The 20703-nt window shown below is 45.1% G+C and overlaps 1 pseudogene; it reads right to left on the reverse strand.

The window, feature by feature from the left end:
* Positions 1-16446: 16446 nt before the first annotated feature.
* LOC150049383 (small ribosomal subunit protein uS7m-like) lies at positions 16447-20367 on the reverse strand (annotated as a pseudogene).
* Positions 20368-20703: the final 336 nt, after the last annotated feature.

A 20703-nucleotide genomic window follows, 5' to 3' on the forward strand; every position in this document is an offset into this window, starting at 1 on the left:
GCAGCCAGGATTTCAATCTGCTTTGGGTGCTGTGTGAGGAGAAGTGCACAGTGTACCCCTCGTGGGAACAGTGGCTTTCTGTGTCCCCGTATCTGGAGTCCGGTAATTTACAGTGCTTTTGCGTTGGGGCCTGGCAGTGCCTTGATGGGCCTTGTGGTGGAATTTGGATGGGGTGAAATCATTGCACTTAGAAATCGTTCTGCTTTCATGGTCTCTGATTTCCTGGAAGTTTTTCTTCTTCTTTTTTGTCTTCAAAGCCAGAACCATTTCCCAGAATAGATGTTGCATGAACAGGCAAGAGGGAAGAGGAGCCCTGGCTCAGATACGTGCAGCACCTCCCCATGGTTTAGGAAGTTCTTTAATCAACTGACAAATAATTGCAACCACTTACCACACATACAAATACTTATAGTCACTTAGCACATGTGAAACAACGCCAGGGACCATAGAGGGCACCTCATGTAAGTAAAATCTTGTTCCTGCAACACTCAAAATGTAGCAGCTTCTCAAGTCTTTGACAAATGCAAGCGAAGCATTGCCTAGGCCCCTAAGGCCTTGGATAATAGCCACTTCCTGCTGCTTTTGGGCATGCGTCTCACAATCTTCCCATCCTGGACTGCCTCATACTCATTTCATGTGAGGACAAATGTCTCTGGGACCTTGGGCCACTACTCCTACTACTCTGCCTCCTCAATTTTATTCACATTTACAAGTCAGTTTCATAGACCACAAAGTGTCTTCAGCTTCAGTTGTGTGTGAACTTTCTTCTATTTGACCCCCATGGTACTTTGTATTACTTTTGTTTCCTCTCAAGAACAATGTTTGGCAGAATACAAAGATGAAGAAAAATGTTTACCGACTGACGAATTGATTCATGTGGAAGCACTTTTAACCATATTCTAGGATGACAGGTCGAAGTGGTGGAGAGAAGACACAGTGTAAACTCAGATACCAAGTCTGAGAGTGAGACCAACAAGGGAAATTTAACAGAACCATAAGCAGATAGAACAGTTGGACTTTGAAGATGTTCAAATTCCTTTGTACACATGAATGATTCTTTTTAACAAACAGATTGGAATGTATCAAGCTGAGATGAGTGTTGCCCTTCAGAAACCTACTTCACTGTGCCTGCCACCTAACAAGTTATTAGCAATAAAATTTCAGCCCCTGGCATTCCCATTCAAACCCCATCGCCTCATTTCTGCCATTGTGACATGAGCGACTCAACATAATTTCCACTCATCTCAAAGTGAGGACACTGTCAAGACTTTGATGAACACTTGGGAGGTGGTAAAAGGCCAAGAGTACCAATGAGGAATTTGCAACTACATCAGAGAGAAGTCTATGCAAACCAGTCTATGCAAAAGTGCCGGCATATGTGATTCCTATAAGAAAGGTGTCCTGAATTTATGGGGAACAGCTGAACAGAATGGAGGGCCAGAGGTGGCAAGGACAAAGGCCTCTGAAAGACTTCAGAGACTGGGAGCAAAGGCTCTAGCACTTCGGCTTCAGAGTTTAAAATGTCTACAATCATATCCTGCTATTTCATGCCCACAGTTTGACCTTTCTTTCCCCATGCCTCCTTCAAGTTAATCTTGCTTCCCATCTCTTCATTTTGGGTCCCTATTACCAGAGGACTCCCAATCTCCTGAGGGGAATAAAATCACTTCAGCCAATTTTGTCTTTTTTTGCAGTCAGAAGCCACCTACATCTATCTCATTATTAGCTTCCGCACAGATTGCTTTTGTCTCCAAGTTCAGCCTGTAGGTAGAAGCTCAGTCCTCTCAGCTCCTATCTCTACCATATTGTTCAGTGATTGGTAACTATGAAACAGTAGACACACCACCAAACTGAGAAGCTTCAAACATTCACAGTGTTGCCATGGTTCAGACAGGAGTCTGAGATGAGCAATTATTCGGTTTCCCACAGCATCAATAGAAGCTATGCGAGAGTGCCCACGGAAAAATTTGCAGGTCAGAAGGGGTGAAGGTGGCCTCTGCGGCTGTGGCCAGGCTGAGCTCAGCTAAGACAGCTGATCTCCCGAATGCAAGCTCAGTGAGAAGTGGGCAGCACTGCTCTCTTAAGGCTGGATCTAGAAATGAGCACATTACATCATCTCTATATCAGTGATTGTGCAATCAAAGAACAACCCTGGGGGCAATGGGAGGGGGAGCAGACCCCACTTTCTGGATGAAGGAAGTGTCAAAAAGAAATTGTGGCCATTTGTTAATCACTCACTACTTCTCATTTTGATAGCCAGGGCCAATGGGAAGCTCTTAGTTCTGCTCATGCGCCAGGGGAGGTAGGCAGGAAGCCATCCTTGTTTCCAGGGCTAAGAACTTCCATAGTAGTGAGGAGTTGAGTAGTTCTCAAGCTGTGGTCCCTAGGCCATGAGCAGCGGTTCATAAAGAAATTTGTTAGGGAAGCAAATTCTCAGGTCCCATTGCAGAATCACTGGGTGGAAGAATCATGGGTAAAATCCCCCAAGGTACATATTTTACAAGCCAGGGGGATCTTGATGCTTATGAAGGCCAGAGAACCCTGGGTGAGGTGATCTCAAAGGTTCCTGCATGGCCCTTTCTGAGGGCCTAAGTACAGAAGCTCTTTCTCATTCCACACGATCGGCATGGATAGTTAATTGAAGAAAAGAATCAGTGTCAAGAAATTCTATAAACAAGTACTTGATGGGAATGTAAAACAGATCCTCTCTAGGGTATGGGCATTAGCCAAAGGGAGGAGGGTGAGGGAGTGTGAATATGTCCAAAATGTTTTACGTATATATCTGAAAATGGATCAGTGACATTTGTTATGATTGATGAGAAGTAGAGGGAGAAAGGGGCCAATATGGTAAACAGATACAAAATTATAGTGAGGAAGAATAAGCCCTGTTGTTTTTTATTACAAGGTAGGCTATTAGTCAATAATAATATATTGTACATTTCAAAATAGAGGAGAGGATTTTAGATGTTTTTATCATGAAGAAATGATAAATGTTTGAAGTGATACATTGATATTCAGATTTGATGTGAACACCATTTCTGCTTGGAAATATAGTACCATATTCTATTCTATAAATATTTGCAGTTTTAATTTAACTTAACACAAAATAAAAACATCTATTTATTTAGTTATTTCTTTTCTTTTAACTTACTTCTACAGAGTCTTGCTATGTAGCCCAGGTTAGCCTTCAATTTGGGATTCCCCTACTTTTGCCTCCTGAGTGCTGAGATTGCAAATGTGTGCCGTATACCAAATGAAAACTTTTAACCAAAGAACAAAAAGTAACGTTCACTCATTTACAAGGGGGAAAAAGCCTGTTACACTCTTATAGGTTAAATGAGGCACTTCGTACTGTATATCAGTTAGAATTCCACCCAGAGGCAAGTAACAGAAATGTCGACTACTCTTTGTGGCTTCAACAAAAATAAAGGATTATTAAATGTAACTTATGCTCTGGAATGTGGTAGTTTCCAGGTGCAGCTGCTCAGGCAGGTCTTCAGAGAAGAAGAGGCATCTTTGGACACTAAGCCAGTTCCTGGAAAGAACTTTCCTGGAAGCAGGGATATCTTTATCAACAGTTTACACCCAGTGTTTTTTTTTTTTCCCAATGGTTTTTTTTTATCATTGGTAGTCATTTCTTTTTAAAGTTCCACCAAACAAATGTTTTATATCATTTTCTGAAACTGGGTTCCATAATCCTCTCATCTGGGAGGGAGTCTGAGAAACGATATACTTTATCTGAATGTATTTGCTACCCCCTAAAAAACATCCATGGCTATGGACATAAAGAAGTAAGAATACAGATTGAGTAGGCAATGAGGAAAATCTTCCATAATGCCTGAATTCAAGCTTATTCACCATCCCTAAATTGTACGACTGCATATTGAAAGCCTTTGGGCTTCAACTATTTTAGGGAGAATTAAGTAATCAAAGAAAGGAAGTCACATTCTAAGGTAATATTTTTTTTGAGGGATGCTTCAGGCCATATGTCTTTCCAGACCTAGTTTACAAGATTCCATTTATTACCACCACACTTGTCTTTGCCCTGTGTACTTGGCATTGATCTCGTGTAGTGACCAATCCTTATCCCAACCAACTCGTAGACTCCCTGAAGCATGGGATTGCATGTTCCCCCCTTTTTATCCCCTAAAGGCTCTAAATGGGAGTGAATATTTCATAGGTGCATTTTAGATATTTATTGCTTGGTCCACAGCAAATGAAGTCATGGAGTAACCCTGAGTGAGGTATGAACACAGTAAGGTGGTTATGTTTCTGGGACCAAATCTAGGTAAAGGAATAACGGGAGATAAAACAGAAAAGGTCACCCTTTTAGTTTATCCTTTTATGCATTTATTGAATACTTACTTTATGTCAGACTAAGGAAAAAATCTATGCTCTGTTCTTTATTCTAACAGTACAGATAGACTCAAATACCAACAAGATAATTTAGCAAGCACACCCAACTCCACATCACTTCGAGATAGAGCACGTTCAGCCTGTGGCCCAAAGAGAGATCAAGACTTGCATCATTTCTCAACAGTCTTCCCCGTCTATCATGTGACCCCCCTTTGCTTCTCAGAGTAACCATTTCCTGTCCTGGTATACTTGAGGAAGTAGAGGTGCAGGGAGATCTGGGGATGCTCTGGTTCTGTATAGGACTCATAAAGGCTGGGTTCCTGGCAGTATGGCTCCTCTTCTCCCCACAGCCAGGGGAGTGATGAGGCTGTCTCTTTAGAGAGGTAAGTGGAAGGCACAGCTTATATCCTGAGGGCCCACAGCCTCTTATCTGCTTCATGGTCATTCTATTTTTTGTTGTTACTGTTGTTGTTGAGTGAAGCAAAGTGTAGGAGCAGGGAGAGAGCTGTGGGCAAAGTCAAGACACTCACAGACTTTCTAAATCGCTGAGTTTTGTCCTCTGTGACTTCATTGTAGCCCACTCGTTGGGAGTAGAAGCTCCTTTACTAAGCACTTCTGTTGACCACTGCTCTGATTCCAGTGCTCCAAAGCTGAGTCTACTTTTTTGTACCTGACAAGCATCTGAATTGTTCTCAGATATCTCATGCCTTGATGTGGACAGGACATCCAATGATTTGCGCATTCATTGAACGCCAGTTGTACCAACGTCACAAAGTTCCTTATTTTGTGAAGGCTGCATGATAAATAGATTTTTCTATCAACTAGAAAGGGATGGGGGCAAGACAGAAAGTTAGACTGGATGGGCAACAGGTAGCCAGAAAAATTGTTTGCTATCTGGAAGTAGGTCTAAGGGGATGAGGGGAGAGAAACTGAAAGATGGATGATGTAGTGACTCATCACTAAAAAGATGGCTGCATTCTCAAATCCTGGATTGACTTATTTGTTCATGGAGCCCCATCAAGTTTCTTAAAAGCCCCAAGTCTCATCTGTGAGACAGGCAGAAACACCAGCACTTCCAGAAAGGGTGGCTCTGAAAATGGAAGGAAATAGCACGTGGAAAGCATATGCCATGGCTGTACATCAGTGACACCTCTGATTACGATCACAGCCTCTTGATGAGGAAGGTTACTGAGGTGGCATCACAACCCACCATCCACATTCACATATCTGCTTCTACTGTGCACACAGCAGCACTCGTTAGCAGAGCAGGCCTGCAGTAATTTATGCAGCAGATTTTTTCTCATATTCTTCCTGACTCTTTCAGTCTAATATCTTTTCAGTTTTAATTTGCATCAGCCCACAGCCTATCTTTACCCATCTTTACTCCATCATCTAGGTTTTAAATGCATGAGATGCTAAAACCATTAACAAGCCAGGGACTTCACAGAATAACATAGACACCACAGCAGCCTGGAATACTGAGCAGGAAACCCTCCTTGTCTGTGAAGGTGGTGAGTACTTAGCAAGCATCTCAGTGTTCCCGGCATGGGCCTGTCGTTGTGTGGGATGGATTGTAGTGTGCAGGTGAGCCCACAACAGACCTATTTGAAAACACAAGAGTGAGAAGGGGAGAGGTAATTGGCTCTGGGAAGGTCTGATTCTCTACCCCACCCCCTTCTATCATCTCTTCCAAGGCTTATGCTAAAAGCAAGTTACTGAAAGGGTCAGATTGGCTACAGAGAGTCAGCTGAGACAGGAATTTCATCTCCTGAGGAAAAGTCCAGAGCAGCAATTCCCCAACCCAGACCTGAGCTTTTTTAAAAATGTGAAACCAGAGGCAAGCAAGGAAGAAGGAAAGTGTATAGACAGCATCTAAATGCTCTTGTGAAAGAGCGAGGCGGGAGACCTGGATCCCCAAGCTCCTGATCTGTTGGGGCACAGACTGCCTTTGTGGCTTTGTGAAATGTTGAAGGGGGCACGCTTGCCGTGGGCTTGAAGACCAGTTCTCCTCTCTGCTTCACTGAATGACCTGTCATTTGAGACATGTTTGATTCTGTGGTCTCTCCCCTATGCCAGGCAAAGGGCAGATGAAGTGTGTGTGTGGGGGGGGAGAGGGAGTTTCCATTTCCTCCAGGCATCCTCATTCTAGAATGTGTCCCCTTGTCTGTCTGCCTGCCTGAGGATCAGAACACTCAGCTTTCAGAACTGTGAGATGCCTTCTGGCATCTCTCCTTCAAGGGTGTTTCTTCTTCTACTGTTGCCAGCACCTGATTACATGCCAGGCAATCACCGAAGCCAGGGGCTTCCAAGCCAGCTTTCCCACTTGGCAAGAGAGACATGCTGCTGTGTTTTGAGACCCCCAAGTCCTCTTGTGCTCACTGGCACAGGGAAGAAAGGAAGGGGCTGGCAGTGCTTGGGTGGCCGAGGGAGCCAGAGGTCTGGGACAAGAGAGATTAGCAAGTTGCTGCCTTCGCAATCTTTTGTGGAGGAAGCAGAGGATGTAGTTAGAGCATGGCAAGCAGGGGTGTGGGCTATTAGGAGGTGCCGCTTCTCAGCTGGGCCCAAAAGCCTCACACAGGCTGGAGGAGAAGAGAGGGGACCCCTGATCCATACAGAGCTTAGCACTGTTCCATTTGGCTTACCCACAGTGTTGGTGCACTGGGAGATTTCAGAGCTGTAGGGTCTGCTCTATCCCCTCCCCCTTTCATTCACTAAGCCCCTTCCAGGGCTGAATTTCTAATGAAGAAGTCGGAATTCATATTAGCTGCAATAATTATGCTAACATTTGTAAACGTAGAGAAAAGACTAATTTATATGGTGGATGCCGGGTGAGCCTCTGATGCTCCAATTACAGGACAAATTTCCTTACGAAGTGACTGCCAGAAAATGTCCCCGTTGTTATTCCGACAACAGGAGTGAACTTGTTTCTCTTTCCTTTTAGAATAAAGGAGGAAAGAAGTAAAAAGGCAATCGTCTCCTTCCTTTTAATAACCTGACTTGATTCTTTTTCTAAGACTGGAGATTCCTAATGAGGTAAGTTCTGGGTCCAGAACAGATCAAGGATTTTCAGCCTGACTTAAGTGGCTGTTTTTGGCTCCATTGAGATTTCCCATGTAAGCCCCATGCCTTTCCCTTATTATTAACCTTGTACAGGACTGCACTATTTGCTACAGTTGATGAGCCAAATATGGACACATTGTTATTAAATATGTCCACCATTACAGTGTCATGCAGAATGGTTTCTCTTCCCTGGTGAGAGTGTTACCCTTACCACTCTTTAGCTTTCTAATTTCTCCATGTCTCCAGCTCTGTGCCACCATTTGTTGTTGTTGTTATTGTTGTTTTTGCCTTTTTTTGGTGATGATCCTGAGGCTTGAGCCTCTGCACCTGTGCATTTTTCCTTAGTTTTTACACTCAAGACTAATGGTTGTAATGGTCTATTGCCTGAACTACAGCTCCACTTCTGACTATGTTTACATATTTCTGTAGTTTATGGGTGACCGTAGTCTCATAGACTTTTCTTTCCCAGGCTGTCTTTGAACTGTGCTCCTTGGATCTCAGCCTCTTGAGTAGCTAGGAAGATAGGTGTTAGCTGACACCACCTTATAGGATATTTGTCTTTTTAGCAGCTCTTATCCTTTGCAGTTTAATCTGGCCTCTCTGTGATGGAATCAAGTCCCCTCTGTCCTTCCTGGTCATTTAGGCACATTCAGGTAACAGAAAAGCCATGATATACAAGAGATAAAGCTTCTCATTTAGCAAGTAGGATAGATCCACAGTCAGGAGGACAGATCCTCTGTTAGCCCATGGGGGAAAGATCGGATCTTCAGTTTCCTTGAGTTAATAAAACACATCTAATCACTTAAATGCTTTTTTAATGATAGGCTGGGAATGCTTTTTTTTCATCATTTAAGCCAGCTCCTATTAGTTCCTCTTGATATGTTCTAGATAAGGAGAGATGAGAAGGACACAGAGGCAGGGCATTTTTATTTTGCTTTATTTATTTATTCTTTTGAATCATTTATGTAAAGACTGAAAATGACACAAATTTTCCCACAACAAAGCTTCCCTTTGGACTCAGATGCTGCAGTGCTGGTGGATGGAGGGCTGGGCTCTGGGTCTGCTCAGCCCAGAGTAGTTGGGTCACCAAGGAAGGGCCTGGGGTCCTGTTCACCAAAGCACATGGAGATGGAGAGCAGAGGCCCTGCTGGAGGATGGGCTGTGCCAGGAAAGCAGGTGTACCATCCTGCCTGTATTACTTGTCAGATTTATGACCACTAGTAGCGCTTATCAAAAGTGACGTTTATTGGGTGTGAAATGTTTTCATTTGTTAGATAACACAAGCTGTTTAGCATTAAAGCGACGACTTTCGCACAGCACAATCTCCTCTGTCATTAGGGACCTCCTAGGATTAATTACTGAGATCTGTGCCCCGACGCTCAGATGCCTCCCACAACTATGAACGTATAAATCACACATGAGCTGATTGCCAAGGAAGTTTCCTCATAGCCATTCTCTTTCTGTAAGGGGTACAGGGCCAAGTCAAGTGAGCAGTCAGTAGCTCACAGTGGAGCGAGCGCTCCCTGGAGATCTGGTTTCTTGGTTTCAGTGCCAAGGCTATCCCTGCTTCTCACCTTCAGAAAGTTGCTAAGATAACACCTTGTATTTAGTTGCAGTTCTTGTCAGCTGTGTAAAGCTTTTTATCCACAAAAAGTGCTTTCTTTTTCATTATTGGGCCTTGCTACCATTTGTAATGTCTTTGTGACCCACTAGGTCCTTAACAATGGCCCTCGCTGAACGAGAGCCCCCGGGAAGAACAAGAACCTATTTGGATCTTCGATGTGGGTATGTTGCTTATCTCAAATCATGAAGCATCTTCAGAGTGAGCTGGGCCCAGGAGCCCCATCTCTCTTCTAAACCTAGTTCACCTGTTTCTGGACTCAGTGTACAACACAATGTCATGGGTTCCTGGATCCCCAATGTGGCCCAGAGCAGAAACACAGCACATTTTAGAGAACTTTATGGTTTAAATATAAAATGTTACTTAAGTTCAGGTGTTAAACACTTGGTTCCCAGCTGGTAGTTCTGTTTTGGGAGGGCATTTTACTAGATAGTTCCTAGCTAGAGGAAGTGGGGAAGGGGGTTATGTGATATCTAGAGCTGTGTCTTGTCCTTGACTTCTTCCTTCATGATTTGTGGCCACCATGAAGTGAATAATTTCTTCCAAATGTTCCTTTTGCCATCACCTTTTGCCTCTCTTCCAGTTTAGAAACATGATCCAGCCTACCTTTGGAACTATGAGCCAAGCTAAATCCTTTCTCGTTTTTTTTTCTTTTTTAAAAATTGCTTTTCTCAGGAATTTGTCATGGCAACACAAAGTCTAAGCACGTAGGGACCATGATACACACAATGCATCTTTAAATATGAGGACGTTTGCTGAGAGCAGAAGATCAGAATTACTTCAAATGAAAGTGGTTGTACAAAGGAACAGATTATCAGAGCACTTTGGCCACTAAAATCAATTAAAGTGAACAACTAGAATTTTTATGACCATTTATAAACCCTGAGGGAGAATTTCTTGAACCTTGTCTCATCTAGCCACTGGGGAATTTAAAAACAGCACATGTACCATGATCCCAAAATGTGTGTATGCTGTTTCTCCAAAATGATGACCTGTTGCAATGTAGTTATCCCAGCCTAAGGCATGGTCACCTTTAATTTACGGCAAAATCTTCTTCCTGCTTCCACCATTTCTACATTTGACCCCACATATCCCACTGCCCTTGGTGAAACCAGCCTCTGTCCAGTCCCAAAGGTGGACTGGCATTTCACTGCCAAGGTCCTTTGCACATGCTGGTCTCTGCAGGGACTGTTTCTCCTCTCCCCCCATATGGCTGTGTTTCTTCTCCTTCTGATATCACCTCCTGATCTCACTATGAATGGAATTTCCTCAGAGAAGTCTCCCTACCACACAACCAGGTTTGTCTTCTTTTTCCCCTCCCCCTCCCTTCATTCCTTCCTTGCCTCCTTGCTTCTTTCCTCCCTCCTTCTCCATTCCTCACCCCTTCCCCCTTCTCCTTCCAGCTCCTCCCTTCCCTTCCTTTCCTCTCCCTTCCGTTCCTTCTTTCCTTTGTTTTCTTTTTCTTTTGTGCTGGGTTTCAGACTTAAACTCAGAGCTTGGATTCTGTTCTTTAGCTTTTTCATTCAAGATTGGTGCTTTACCACTTGAGTTACACTTCCACTTCTGGCTTTTTGCTTGCTAATAGAAAATAAGTCTAATGGACTTTCCTGCTTGGGCTGGCTTCAAACTGTGATCTTCAGATCACAGCCTTTTGAGTAGCTAGAATTAAATATGTGAGCCACTGGTGCCTGACAATAGAATGTATTAATATTCCTAAGTAGCTTATAGTCCATTGTGCATTGTGCTCCCTCTCTCTGTCTCTCTCTCTCTGTCTCTGTCTCTCTGTCTCTGTCTGTCTGTCTGTCTGTCTGTCTGTCTGTCTGTCTGTCTGTCTCTCTCTCTCTCTCTCTCTCTCTCTCTCTCTCAGTCATTCTCTCTCTCTCTCTCTCTCTCTCTCTGAAACCATTAAACCCTAAAGCTCATGAAGTTTTACATGTTTTATCCACTGATGTATTCCCAATCTGAAGAATGATATCTGGCACACAGGATTTCAAATAAACATGAGTAAATATTTGCTGGATGAAGAATGAGCAGAAGTATAAGAAACTATAAGAGCATTGAGCAGGGAGACTTAACCTAGTCAACAAGCCAAAGGAGAGATTTGAGAGAGGCACTGAAGCAAAACCGGGATTATCCAAATGAAGGAAAAGGTCGGTTCAGACATCATGAGTGACATAGGGAAAGGCTTGGAGTCAGAGGCCGATGGAGCCTATATCTTAGGGATGAAAATTATTCAGTGTAAATAGTCAGCCTGGCAGAGAGTTATCAGTCCAACCCTGGCACTGAGGAAGGACCTCTCTGTGTAAGGAATTATGTTTCTTCAGTGTAAATAAAAGAATGGACATTAGCCAGATTGGTTGAATAAAGCTGGTCACTCCAAGTATGACCAGTTTGCAAAGCTGATGACAAATACAACCACTTTGATCTCATTAGAAGTGACCCCCTTGCAAGGCTGTGTAGGATGGCTGGTGAGCCTGTTCTTTGGTCATGGCAAGGTCACAGGGTTCAGCATCCGGGTGTGTTCTATGCTTGGTGACATCTAGTGCCTTTCCTTGGTCCCTGGTTCTCTTCTGAGAAATGCTTTTACTCTCACCTTGATCTGAGGGAGGAGACACTGTCTAATTTACCTGGGATTCCCTGACTTGCTTAATTCTGAAGCTTGCATGTCATAGGCCTTCTATACACACCAAATTGCTGAAAATAAGGCAATGCAGGCATGAAGTGGATCCCAGAAACAGACTGCTGTGCCTTCAACATCTGTTTTTGCTTCTCCTTACCTCCTCCTCTACATGGCCTTCCTTGGCCTTATTCAGAAAGTTCTCCCAAGCCTTCTTGAAAATTCTCTCTTCCCTCTACTGCAACCATGGGAAACCACTTTAATTCCTCTGAGTTAGTTTGACTTAGTTCCTTCTGTGCTCTGACAGAGACCCTTTTGCTGTGTGAAAAAGAAGTTGGTTGCATGGCACATACATGATCAAGGAAGCAAGAGAGCGGGGAAGGAGCCAGGCGTTCTCTTTCATAACAACTCACTCTGTGGGAACTAACCCAGGACTTCAGGACCTCCATTAATCTCTTCCAAGAGTGGGCTTCTGCATGACCTAACGCCTTTGACCTACCATTTTAAGGCCCTGTCCCTTAAAGGTGCAATGAGAGCCATTGGGAGTGCAACCCAAATCCAGATCACAGCAATTCTTTTTTTTTTTGTTTTTGTTTTTTAAGCCATCATCTAAGGTTCTTTACATTTGTAGAGATAATACTGATTGAAGGCTGATTACAAGCTTGGCTTTGAGTTGAGTACTGGGGAAATAACAGACAAGAAATAGCATAGTCTCTGCCCTCAAAGGGCTACAACTTAGTATGAGAAGCAGCTATTAATTTTAAATCCAAAGGTAAATGTATAGATAGGCTCAAATTGTAACACGCACTAGGTTGAAGCATAGTCAGTACACAATCAGCCTGTGCTTGGTTAGAAGTCCCTGAAGACCCTTCTAAGCGACATTCAGGTTGATTATGATGTAGAGGCGGGGAACCGTGGAGAATGGGGATGGTTTCTAGCAAAGGAGAAGTCCAAAGTTCAAAGTGCTATAGTGGAGAAACAGAAGGAAGACTTGACATGGAGGCGTAAGTTTGGAGTCTTAGGCCTGGTTAGATCTGACTGTTTCCTCTGACTTCTTCTACCTGGGCAAGCATTTTGAACTTTACCTTCCTTTGAGCAATGGCCAGTGTAGACCTCTTAGCATGGAGTGGTGTAATCTGATTTGCATCTTTACAAGCTCTTTCTGGAGGCTGCATGGTGACTGAGTTTGGAAGATGCTAATAAGGAAGAGATGGCGTTAGACAATGTGACGAGTAATAGTGGTTCACATTGGCTAGGTAGTTGGAGCTGGAGTCCAGGAGTGAGAGAAAAGGTAGACTTTGCAGGGGTGAGGGGAGGGGCTTCCAGTACTGAGGCTTGAACTCAGGGTCTCTCACTTAGCATCTTTGTTCAAGGCTGTTGCTCTATATTCCCTTTGGTCTTTTTGCTGGTTAATTAAAGATAACAATTTTTTAGATTTGTGTGGCCTGGGCTGGTTTTGAACTGAGATGCTCAGATCTCAGCCTTCTGAGTAGCTAGAATGGCTGTCTGAGTTACCAGTGCCCAGCAAAAGAAGGTAGATTTTTGAGGTTCAAACAGCATGACTCGTTATAGCCTGCATGTGAGATGAAAGGAAATATAATGGCAAGAGTGGATATGCAAGAACTCTTCCCTGCCTACCTTACCTCGCCAGTTGGATTTGGCTTTGCAATGGCAAGGGGGCTTTGTGCCTAGTTTTCAGAGAAGAAAACCAGAAACAGAAATGTGGCATTTCCTATGTTATCTCAGGGCTGGCTGGAGCCAGGACTAGATCCATGTTCTCCAAACAGCCACCAACATGCCTTTGCCATAGAATCCCCTGGGGCAGGAGAGGTGGCTCTGTGGATAGCCTCTCCGTTTCCCTGTCTTGACCCAAGGTCTCGCTACGCAGTTGCTTTCAAGCTGCAGGTCTTTCCCCTTTCCTTCATCTTGTCCATTAGATGAGTCTCACCACCAGCTCTGGGCTTACTTTGACTTAACGACTCAGTTCTCAGAGAGTTCCACCCCAGAATCCACAATGGACAACATTACGAACTCCTCATGTCTGGTGATAACTTTTTATGAGGTTTTTATTCTTTCACAATATATTAAAGCCATATTTTCTTTTGGCCAGGTTCTTAAACTTCATTTTATTTCTTGTCCTTGAATCTCTTCTCTTTTGAGCCTCTACCTCACAGTTCCTTCTTCCACTGTCTTTACCTGGGCAGGCTTTGTGCCAGAGTTGTTTAATTCTCCTCCAATCCCAATTCCCCGAGGTACATGAAAGCAGCTTTATGAGCCCATAAATCCAAGAAGATAAAGTGCATTTTTATTAGTTGTGTTGGCATCAAAGGGGAAAAAATGGAATCTAATGTGAAATAGTCAATAATGAATTTGCGTAATAACCCTTCTTTGTCACCTTACTTGGCCACACAGAGGCAGTGGCCTCCAGGGCCAGGCATGGCACTGCCAGCTGTGCTCAGAGATCAGGCAGGGGTACGACCCTGGTGGATGTGTTTCTCTTTCTTTTTTAATTTCTTTGCATTGGTGTTAGGAAGCTTGAAGGCAGTATGTGAGGAGGCTAGACCCTGGAGAAGGCTGGCTAGGATATGCAGCCCACGGGGTTTCCCTGATGGGGCAGGTGGAGGGGGTCATGGGCTGTAGGAGGTCCTGTCCCTCTTGCTCCCTAGCCTGGTGAATGTTCAGGATATTAGCAGGTGCTCTGGTGATAGGGAGATGGAGACACAGGCAGGACTGTAAGGTGGAGGTGTGATATTGGGGATCAGCCCACTTCTCAGGTACAGCCCTGTGCAGATGGCGCTGTGTGGTTGGTAAGAGTGGAGTCCTGTCTGGCACATCCGCTCTGTCTCCAGGCCTGAGCCTTTCCGCCTCACTCTGCATAGGTTCAACTTACTTGTCTTAGATCCTAAGGTGACTCAGTTGCATCTCAACCACTTTCTTCAGCCCAGGGCTTGTGTAGTTTATCTCCTCTCTTCTAGCTCCAGCTGCAGGGTTTCCAATGCTTGCTAATCTCTCGTGTGTCTTTCCATCCTCCCCTCCTTCCATTTCTTCCTTTCCCTTCCTGTTTCTGCTCTCTCTTTCTTGCAGCTTCTCAATCTGCTTAGGGAAAGCCTTTTTGCCTAGGCTATTACTAGGCGGGAGGCCTTGCTCCTAAAGTCTACATTGGCAAGCGGTCAAGTCATTTCCTGAGAACTGAAGCTTCCTGCTGTTTTTGCTTATGAATTTTAGGACTATTTTCTTCTTCCCTAAAAAAAAAAAAAAAAAGGAGCCCAAGGCATATTCTTTCCCAAGGCTGAGAGCAGAATTGAGTTGGTGACTTATGGCCACTAGATGGCAATAGGTAAACATGCAAAGCAGCAAGCAGCTGAACCCTCGCCTTTCCCAGCTCTCAGCATTTCTGTGGTTGGGGGCTGGGGGTTGAAGGAAGAGCCAGGTGACAAACAGGTGGGTGGGACCTGAGGTGGGCATTTGTCTTAGTCAATGGCGTGTGTGTGTTTGTGTCTCTGTATGGATGGCTGTGTAGTTGTGTGTGTATGTGTTTGTGGGTGTGTTTATGTGTCTCTGTGCTGTGTGTCTGTGTATGGACCCGCTGCTTCAGGCAGAAACTTCTGTCATTTGTGGCTTGCCCTATGATGACCAGGGACACCGCTCCTGGGCACAAGGCCTGGCCAGGTGGAAGCACTGATGTGAGAATGGCCACACCTGGTTGCTGCTGTTTCTGTGTGGCCTTTGGCATTCTGTGTCTTTAAACAGGAAGGTCCTTGTTTTTTTCCTTCTCAAGATGGCTCTAAGATGACAGGCTGGGCAGTGTGGGCACGTGCTGAAGTCACTGAGGGTAGGATGAGGCCGAGATCTCCAAGAACACTTTGTCGAATTGGATTTAAATGTCCTTCAGGATCTCATAGTAAAAAGAGGGGAGAACATTATCTAGTAGATGGCTGTGGCTTAGTATTAGTGGAATTGGGCCTTGAAAGAGAAAGAAATCACGCTGGGCTCACAGGATGGAAGCTCGGACTGGAAAGATTTGGATAAGACAGAAATCACAGATTAACTGGAAAAGACAGAACAGATTCATAATTAGGGCAGTCATTCTGCAGCGATGGAGAGTTCATGCTAAAATTAGTAAACTAAATCACAATATTCAATCATGATGCAGTGCCCTCATAAGCAGATTTGTTGAATGGCAGCCTCTTCGTGCAACTACTTAAAAACAATAACAGTGTCATTAAGGAACTAGTAAACTAAGGTGGATCTGGTTGGGAATAGATGCTAGAGAGTCGGGCTGAGGCACTGGTTCTTGCCATTGAAGCAGGAGGAAGCTAGCGAATGCAGCCTCGTGGAGAAAGTGTGGCTCACATCTGTAATCCTAGCTACTCAGGAGCCTGAGATCCAAGGATCATGGTTCAAAGCCAACCCAGGCACAAAAGTCTGTGAGTCTCTCTTTTTTTTTTTTCACAACAGAAACTGCATTTGATACACTTTGTACAATGACGGCTACAGAGACAAGTTCCAGTTAGCTGTAATGGAATGGCCACTCACCAGGTCAGGCCAAGAATTTTCTAATAAATCATTTCTCCTATTAAAACGGCTTTCATTCAGTGTCTAAATGTCTAGCAACAGCTGAGGGAAGAGAAGAGTGGACTGAATTTTTAGGGGGTTGAGCAGGGGTTGGGAGAGAAAAATGGGCAACAGAAAGGAAGACATCCTTAGCACAAAAGTGTTGCAGGTCCTTTCCAGTAGGGCAGTGGATTCCCACACAGGAGCTCGGACTCCTCCCTGGCCCTATCTTTTCCCTCTATCCCCAGCGGTAGTGAGCCAGGGCACGGTTGGCCTCGGCCATCTTGTGCATGTCATGTTTCCTCTTGTTCACTGGACTCTGGTTGTGAAAAGCCTCCAGCAGCTCACGTGAGAGCTTCTCGGGCATCAGTGTCCACCAGTGCTTCTTCTCTCTGCACTCAGTGATCATCCATTTCATAGCCAGGAAGCGGCGATGTCAGTCGGCAAGGGGTGAAGGAACCTGGTAGAAATGGCCACCTCTGAGGATGGCTACCAGCCCGATCACAGGCTCACAGTTTTTCAGTGCCTGATGGAAGATGACATAGGGGTTGCATTCAATAGTTTCCCGTTCCTCTGCACAAGCAACATGGTACTTTGCAAACCGCTTCCTTTTCAGCGCTTCCAGAGTCTGATGCATGAGGGATCTAGCCAGTGTCTTGTTTCCTCCTTTCATCATCATGTTGGTGAACTTACTGATCACTGGGTCTGCAAACCCAGCTTGTTCTCGTGGATGGGGCAGCTTTGATGGGCTGAGTTTTCTTGGGTTCCTGATCATATTTCTCTTCCTCCGTGAGGTCGGCCACAGGTTTGCGGTAATGTTCTTTGTCAACGAGGGGATCTCTGAATTCAGGACCATAGCGGCTCCATCTCACCTGGGTTAACAGGGCCTTCAGTAAAGACTCAAGAGCGTCTGTGAGTCTCTTATGCTCAACCACCAGGAAACCAGAAGTGGTGCTGTGGCTCAAAGTGGTAGAGCAATGAGCTGAATTGCTCAGGGGCAGTGTCCGGGTCCAAGTCCCAGTGACTGGCCAAAAAAACCCCAAAAACCAAAACTGTGGACTAAAGGAATTGTCAACTGTGGTTCATAACAGGGAAGGTAGTGGATGATGGTCCTGGCCTTGAGAAGTGCTGAACTGATCAGACATGAAACAGGTGTCCCGAGGACACCTGTGCGGCAGACTCTGCAGGGAAGTCAACTTCCCCAGGGATTGGACCAGAGCCAGCACTGCCGCTGGTTGGCTGACTGCCTCCAGCCCTGAGCACTGGTTTTTCTGAGGCCTGCTTTGTTCAGTGGCTCAGCAGAGCATGTGAGATGTGATCACAAGCTTGAAATTACACAGACTGTCTCTGCTCTCTGCCACTTCCAATGTGGCTGATCCACTTACTTGACGATGCCTAGGAAACACGTACACATTCCTTTGCTTCCAAAGCAGCCCCAGTGGGGTCGGCGGCTGCTGGAGGAGCTGACTGCACAGAAGGCACAGGGGCTTCAAGGCCCTCGTTTGGGTGGAGATATTGTTTGGGGTGGAGGAAGCACATGAATGAGTCAGGGCTGGCTGAGCCTGAGTTCAGCAGGAAAGGACCATGTACCTGGGGTCCCAGCCACTGTATAATGGGGTGTTGTACACAAGAGCCCTGTGTGAAGGGCAGCTTTGTCCTACAGCTGTCTACACATTTGTTGAGTTTCTAGCAGCTCTATGCTCATCATCATTTCGTCAGTTGAGCACACTGAAGAGCGACACTGCTGGCTGTTTGCAGGGGACCTGGGAAGATCTAGTTAAACCTTAATCCCATCCCTGGAGACCCTGCTATCTGATCCCAGGCTGTGTGAGTGGAGGCAGAATACATTTGGGGTCTGAGCCACCATGGCTGGGCTCAGACACAGGGACAGGTAACTAGGGCCAGATAGGAGCAGGAGAGTACCTGTAGAGCTCGGGAGCAATATCAAGACTGGACTCCATCTTCCTAGGCACTAAAGGGCTAGAAGAATCCTTACCCTATGTGTCTCTAGATGTCAGATCAGGAGAGAGAGATGGAACCCAATTCCGAGTGACAGCTAGGGGGTGGGGGTGCTCAGGAATCTGGACCAATCGTTAGCCTACAAGTGTTTATAAATGTTTTCCTGGACAGCCAGATAGCTGTTTAGAGGATGGCTCCTGACCTGCTCAGGATGGAGGTCAGAAACCTAGCAAGTATAACCTATTATACTATTTGTGGTAATAGTGTGCAAACATGCTTTGGGAACCTGAAAGAGCAACTACATCTTCTCTGGGGTAGTGGGATGTTGGGAACACATTGAAGGGTTGTGTCATTGTTGAGGATCATGATGGGCCAAGCAGCCAGCCATCATTAGCAGAGACTCCCGGAAGTGCTGCCAGACGCTGGGGGTACGGAAGCTGTGCACAAAGGCATCTTCCTGTTTCACCCCTGCCTTTGTACCTCACACAGGTTGCATGCTCCAGTTTTCCACCATTCTCTTCTCTCCTCTCTCACGACTTAGAACTTATAAACCTTATGATAAGAGCTATAATCTGGCCATTTCACAGCCCCCCTCACATGGGTGTGGATGTGTTACTACGACCATCTTCACACTGCTTAGGGCCCCATGGCAGAGTGTATGTCAAGTTTGGCAGTGATAAATGGGAAGAACATGTGTTGCTGGACTTGCATGTTACCTACTAGATGTACATTCCTTTTGTCTCATAGTAGTAGGTAATTTTTATTCTCCAGAGTTTCTGAAGCCCCTCCAAGGCTTGTGGCATCGTATGCCCTGCAGCCCATAATCATCTCAATCACACAATGATGATAGTTCTAGCAACGATGGGAACTTACTGAATATCCATCCAGAAGTGCAGGTGTGAGCTTCCCTCTGGCTGGTGCGGGTTTCCCATTGGGAATGGTGATGCTGAAGGTGGTTTGGTCTTGGCTTTGAGTTTTCGGGACCGAGGGCAGGATGGGATGAGGGAGGGACTGTGAGTCAGAAAGGAACTCCAGGCATGTTCTCAGCGCCAGCATGGGAAATTAGCTTGCAGGCCCAGGTTTTATTCTCCTGGCTGGGAGGCAGCTCTTGGCTCTCTTCAGGTGCCTGTCGTCCCCTACACACAGCAGAAGAACCATTTAATAGATCAAGGACTTACCTATGTGCTTAATTGATCTCATTTGGTCAGGGGTATGGACCATTCTATGGCATGAGTGTGTGGAACTTAATTCTGTTTGAAAACAACAATCAGCAGCTGAGTACCTACCGTGGTTTAGTAATGGGGGCCAAGTAATGGTGTATCCACATTATCATTCTCAGTCTTTGGAACAGTGTGGCATGAGGTTTATTTATCTAGTTGGGAGGCTCAGGGTTTCATGATGAATAACTAGTGGAGACAGTTTCTGCCTCTGCGTTAGCTATTTCTGAGGCTTGCCCTTTATGGGGACAAGTGAAATACCGGAATTCATTGATGCTACGAAGTTTCCATATTACAACTTTTTCTCCATTTGTTTTTAAATTGTCGGGTGAGTATTTGGAATTCTAGCATGGTGCTGCAAAGATTTTGGTATCAGAGCCTTTCAGATTTCACAGTTTTGGATTATATAAGAAAGTATGTATCTTAAATCTGAAAATGTCCAAAAATCTGAAACACTTCTAGTAACCAGCATTTTAGATAAAAAGAATGTTCAACCTACTTTTAGGTACTCCTATACCCCAATACCTGGTGGCTACTGTTCCTACTCCCCTTTATTTTTTTGGTGTAAAAGGCTAGGACAATATGAAAATTAGAAATAGGGAATTTGTGTGATGAAGGGTAGTCTGCACAGCTGAGCAGGAGGGAAAGATGCAGATGCTTAAGCAGAAGGTAATTCCTATATGGAAGCAACTCTAGAAACAGAGCCAGAGTTAAACCCGAGACTGGGATATGACCTCGGCTTGCTGCTTGAGGTGTATAGAACATTAGGTAGTCCGTAGGTCACCATTGAGCCTTGTCTGGCTCTTCCCTAGTGACCTTTCTGATTCCTTTGGGGCTCACAACTAGACTTCACTTTCTTGTCCTGTGAGGTGTGGAGGAGGTAAAGGGTGCTGCTTCTCACATGTGGCTGCCACGAGAATCTCACCCACAGCTGTCTTGTTCCTTCTGTCTACACGGCAATGTACTTCCATGCTGAAGACCATGGAGCCATGGATGGACAGAACTTGGGTCCCTGAACCACGAGTATGGGAAAGAAAATTTCACCATGTGAAGCCACTGGGACTTGTGGGTTTATCTATGAGGACAGCCAGTGAAGTCGCTGTGAATGGGCTCAGGTTCCTGGTGGAACACCCGAGGCCAGTAGCAAGAGTGATGACCGGAGTCCCTTCAGAATGTCGTGTCTTCTGGCTCTACTGCATCGTGAAAGAGAAGAACAAGAAGCAAAGCATCATATTGAATGGAAGCCGTACTCTGTAGGTTTCTCTCTGGCCCCCAGCCTTGTAGTGTCCCATTTGAAATCAACTGCTATAAACCTTTCT

Source organism: Megascapheus bottae, chromosome 20 (assembly GCF_031878675.1).
Source record: "Megascapheus bottae isolate mThoBot1 chromosome 20, mThoBot2.hap1, whole genome shotgun sequence".
Lineage (NCBI taxonomy): Eukaryota > Metazoa > Chordata > Mammalia > Rodentia > Geomyidae > Megascapheus > Megascapheus bottae.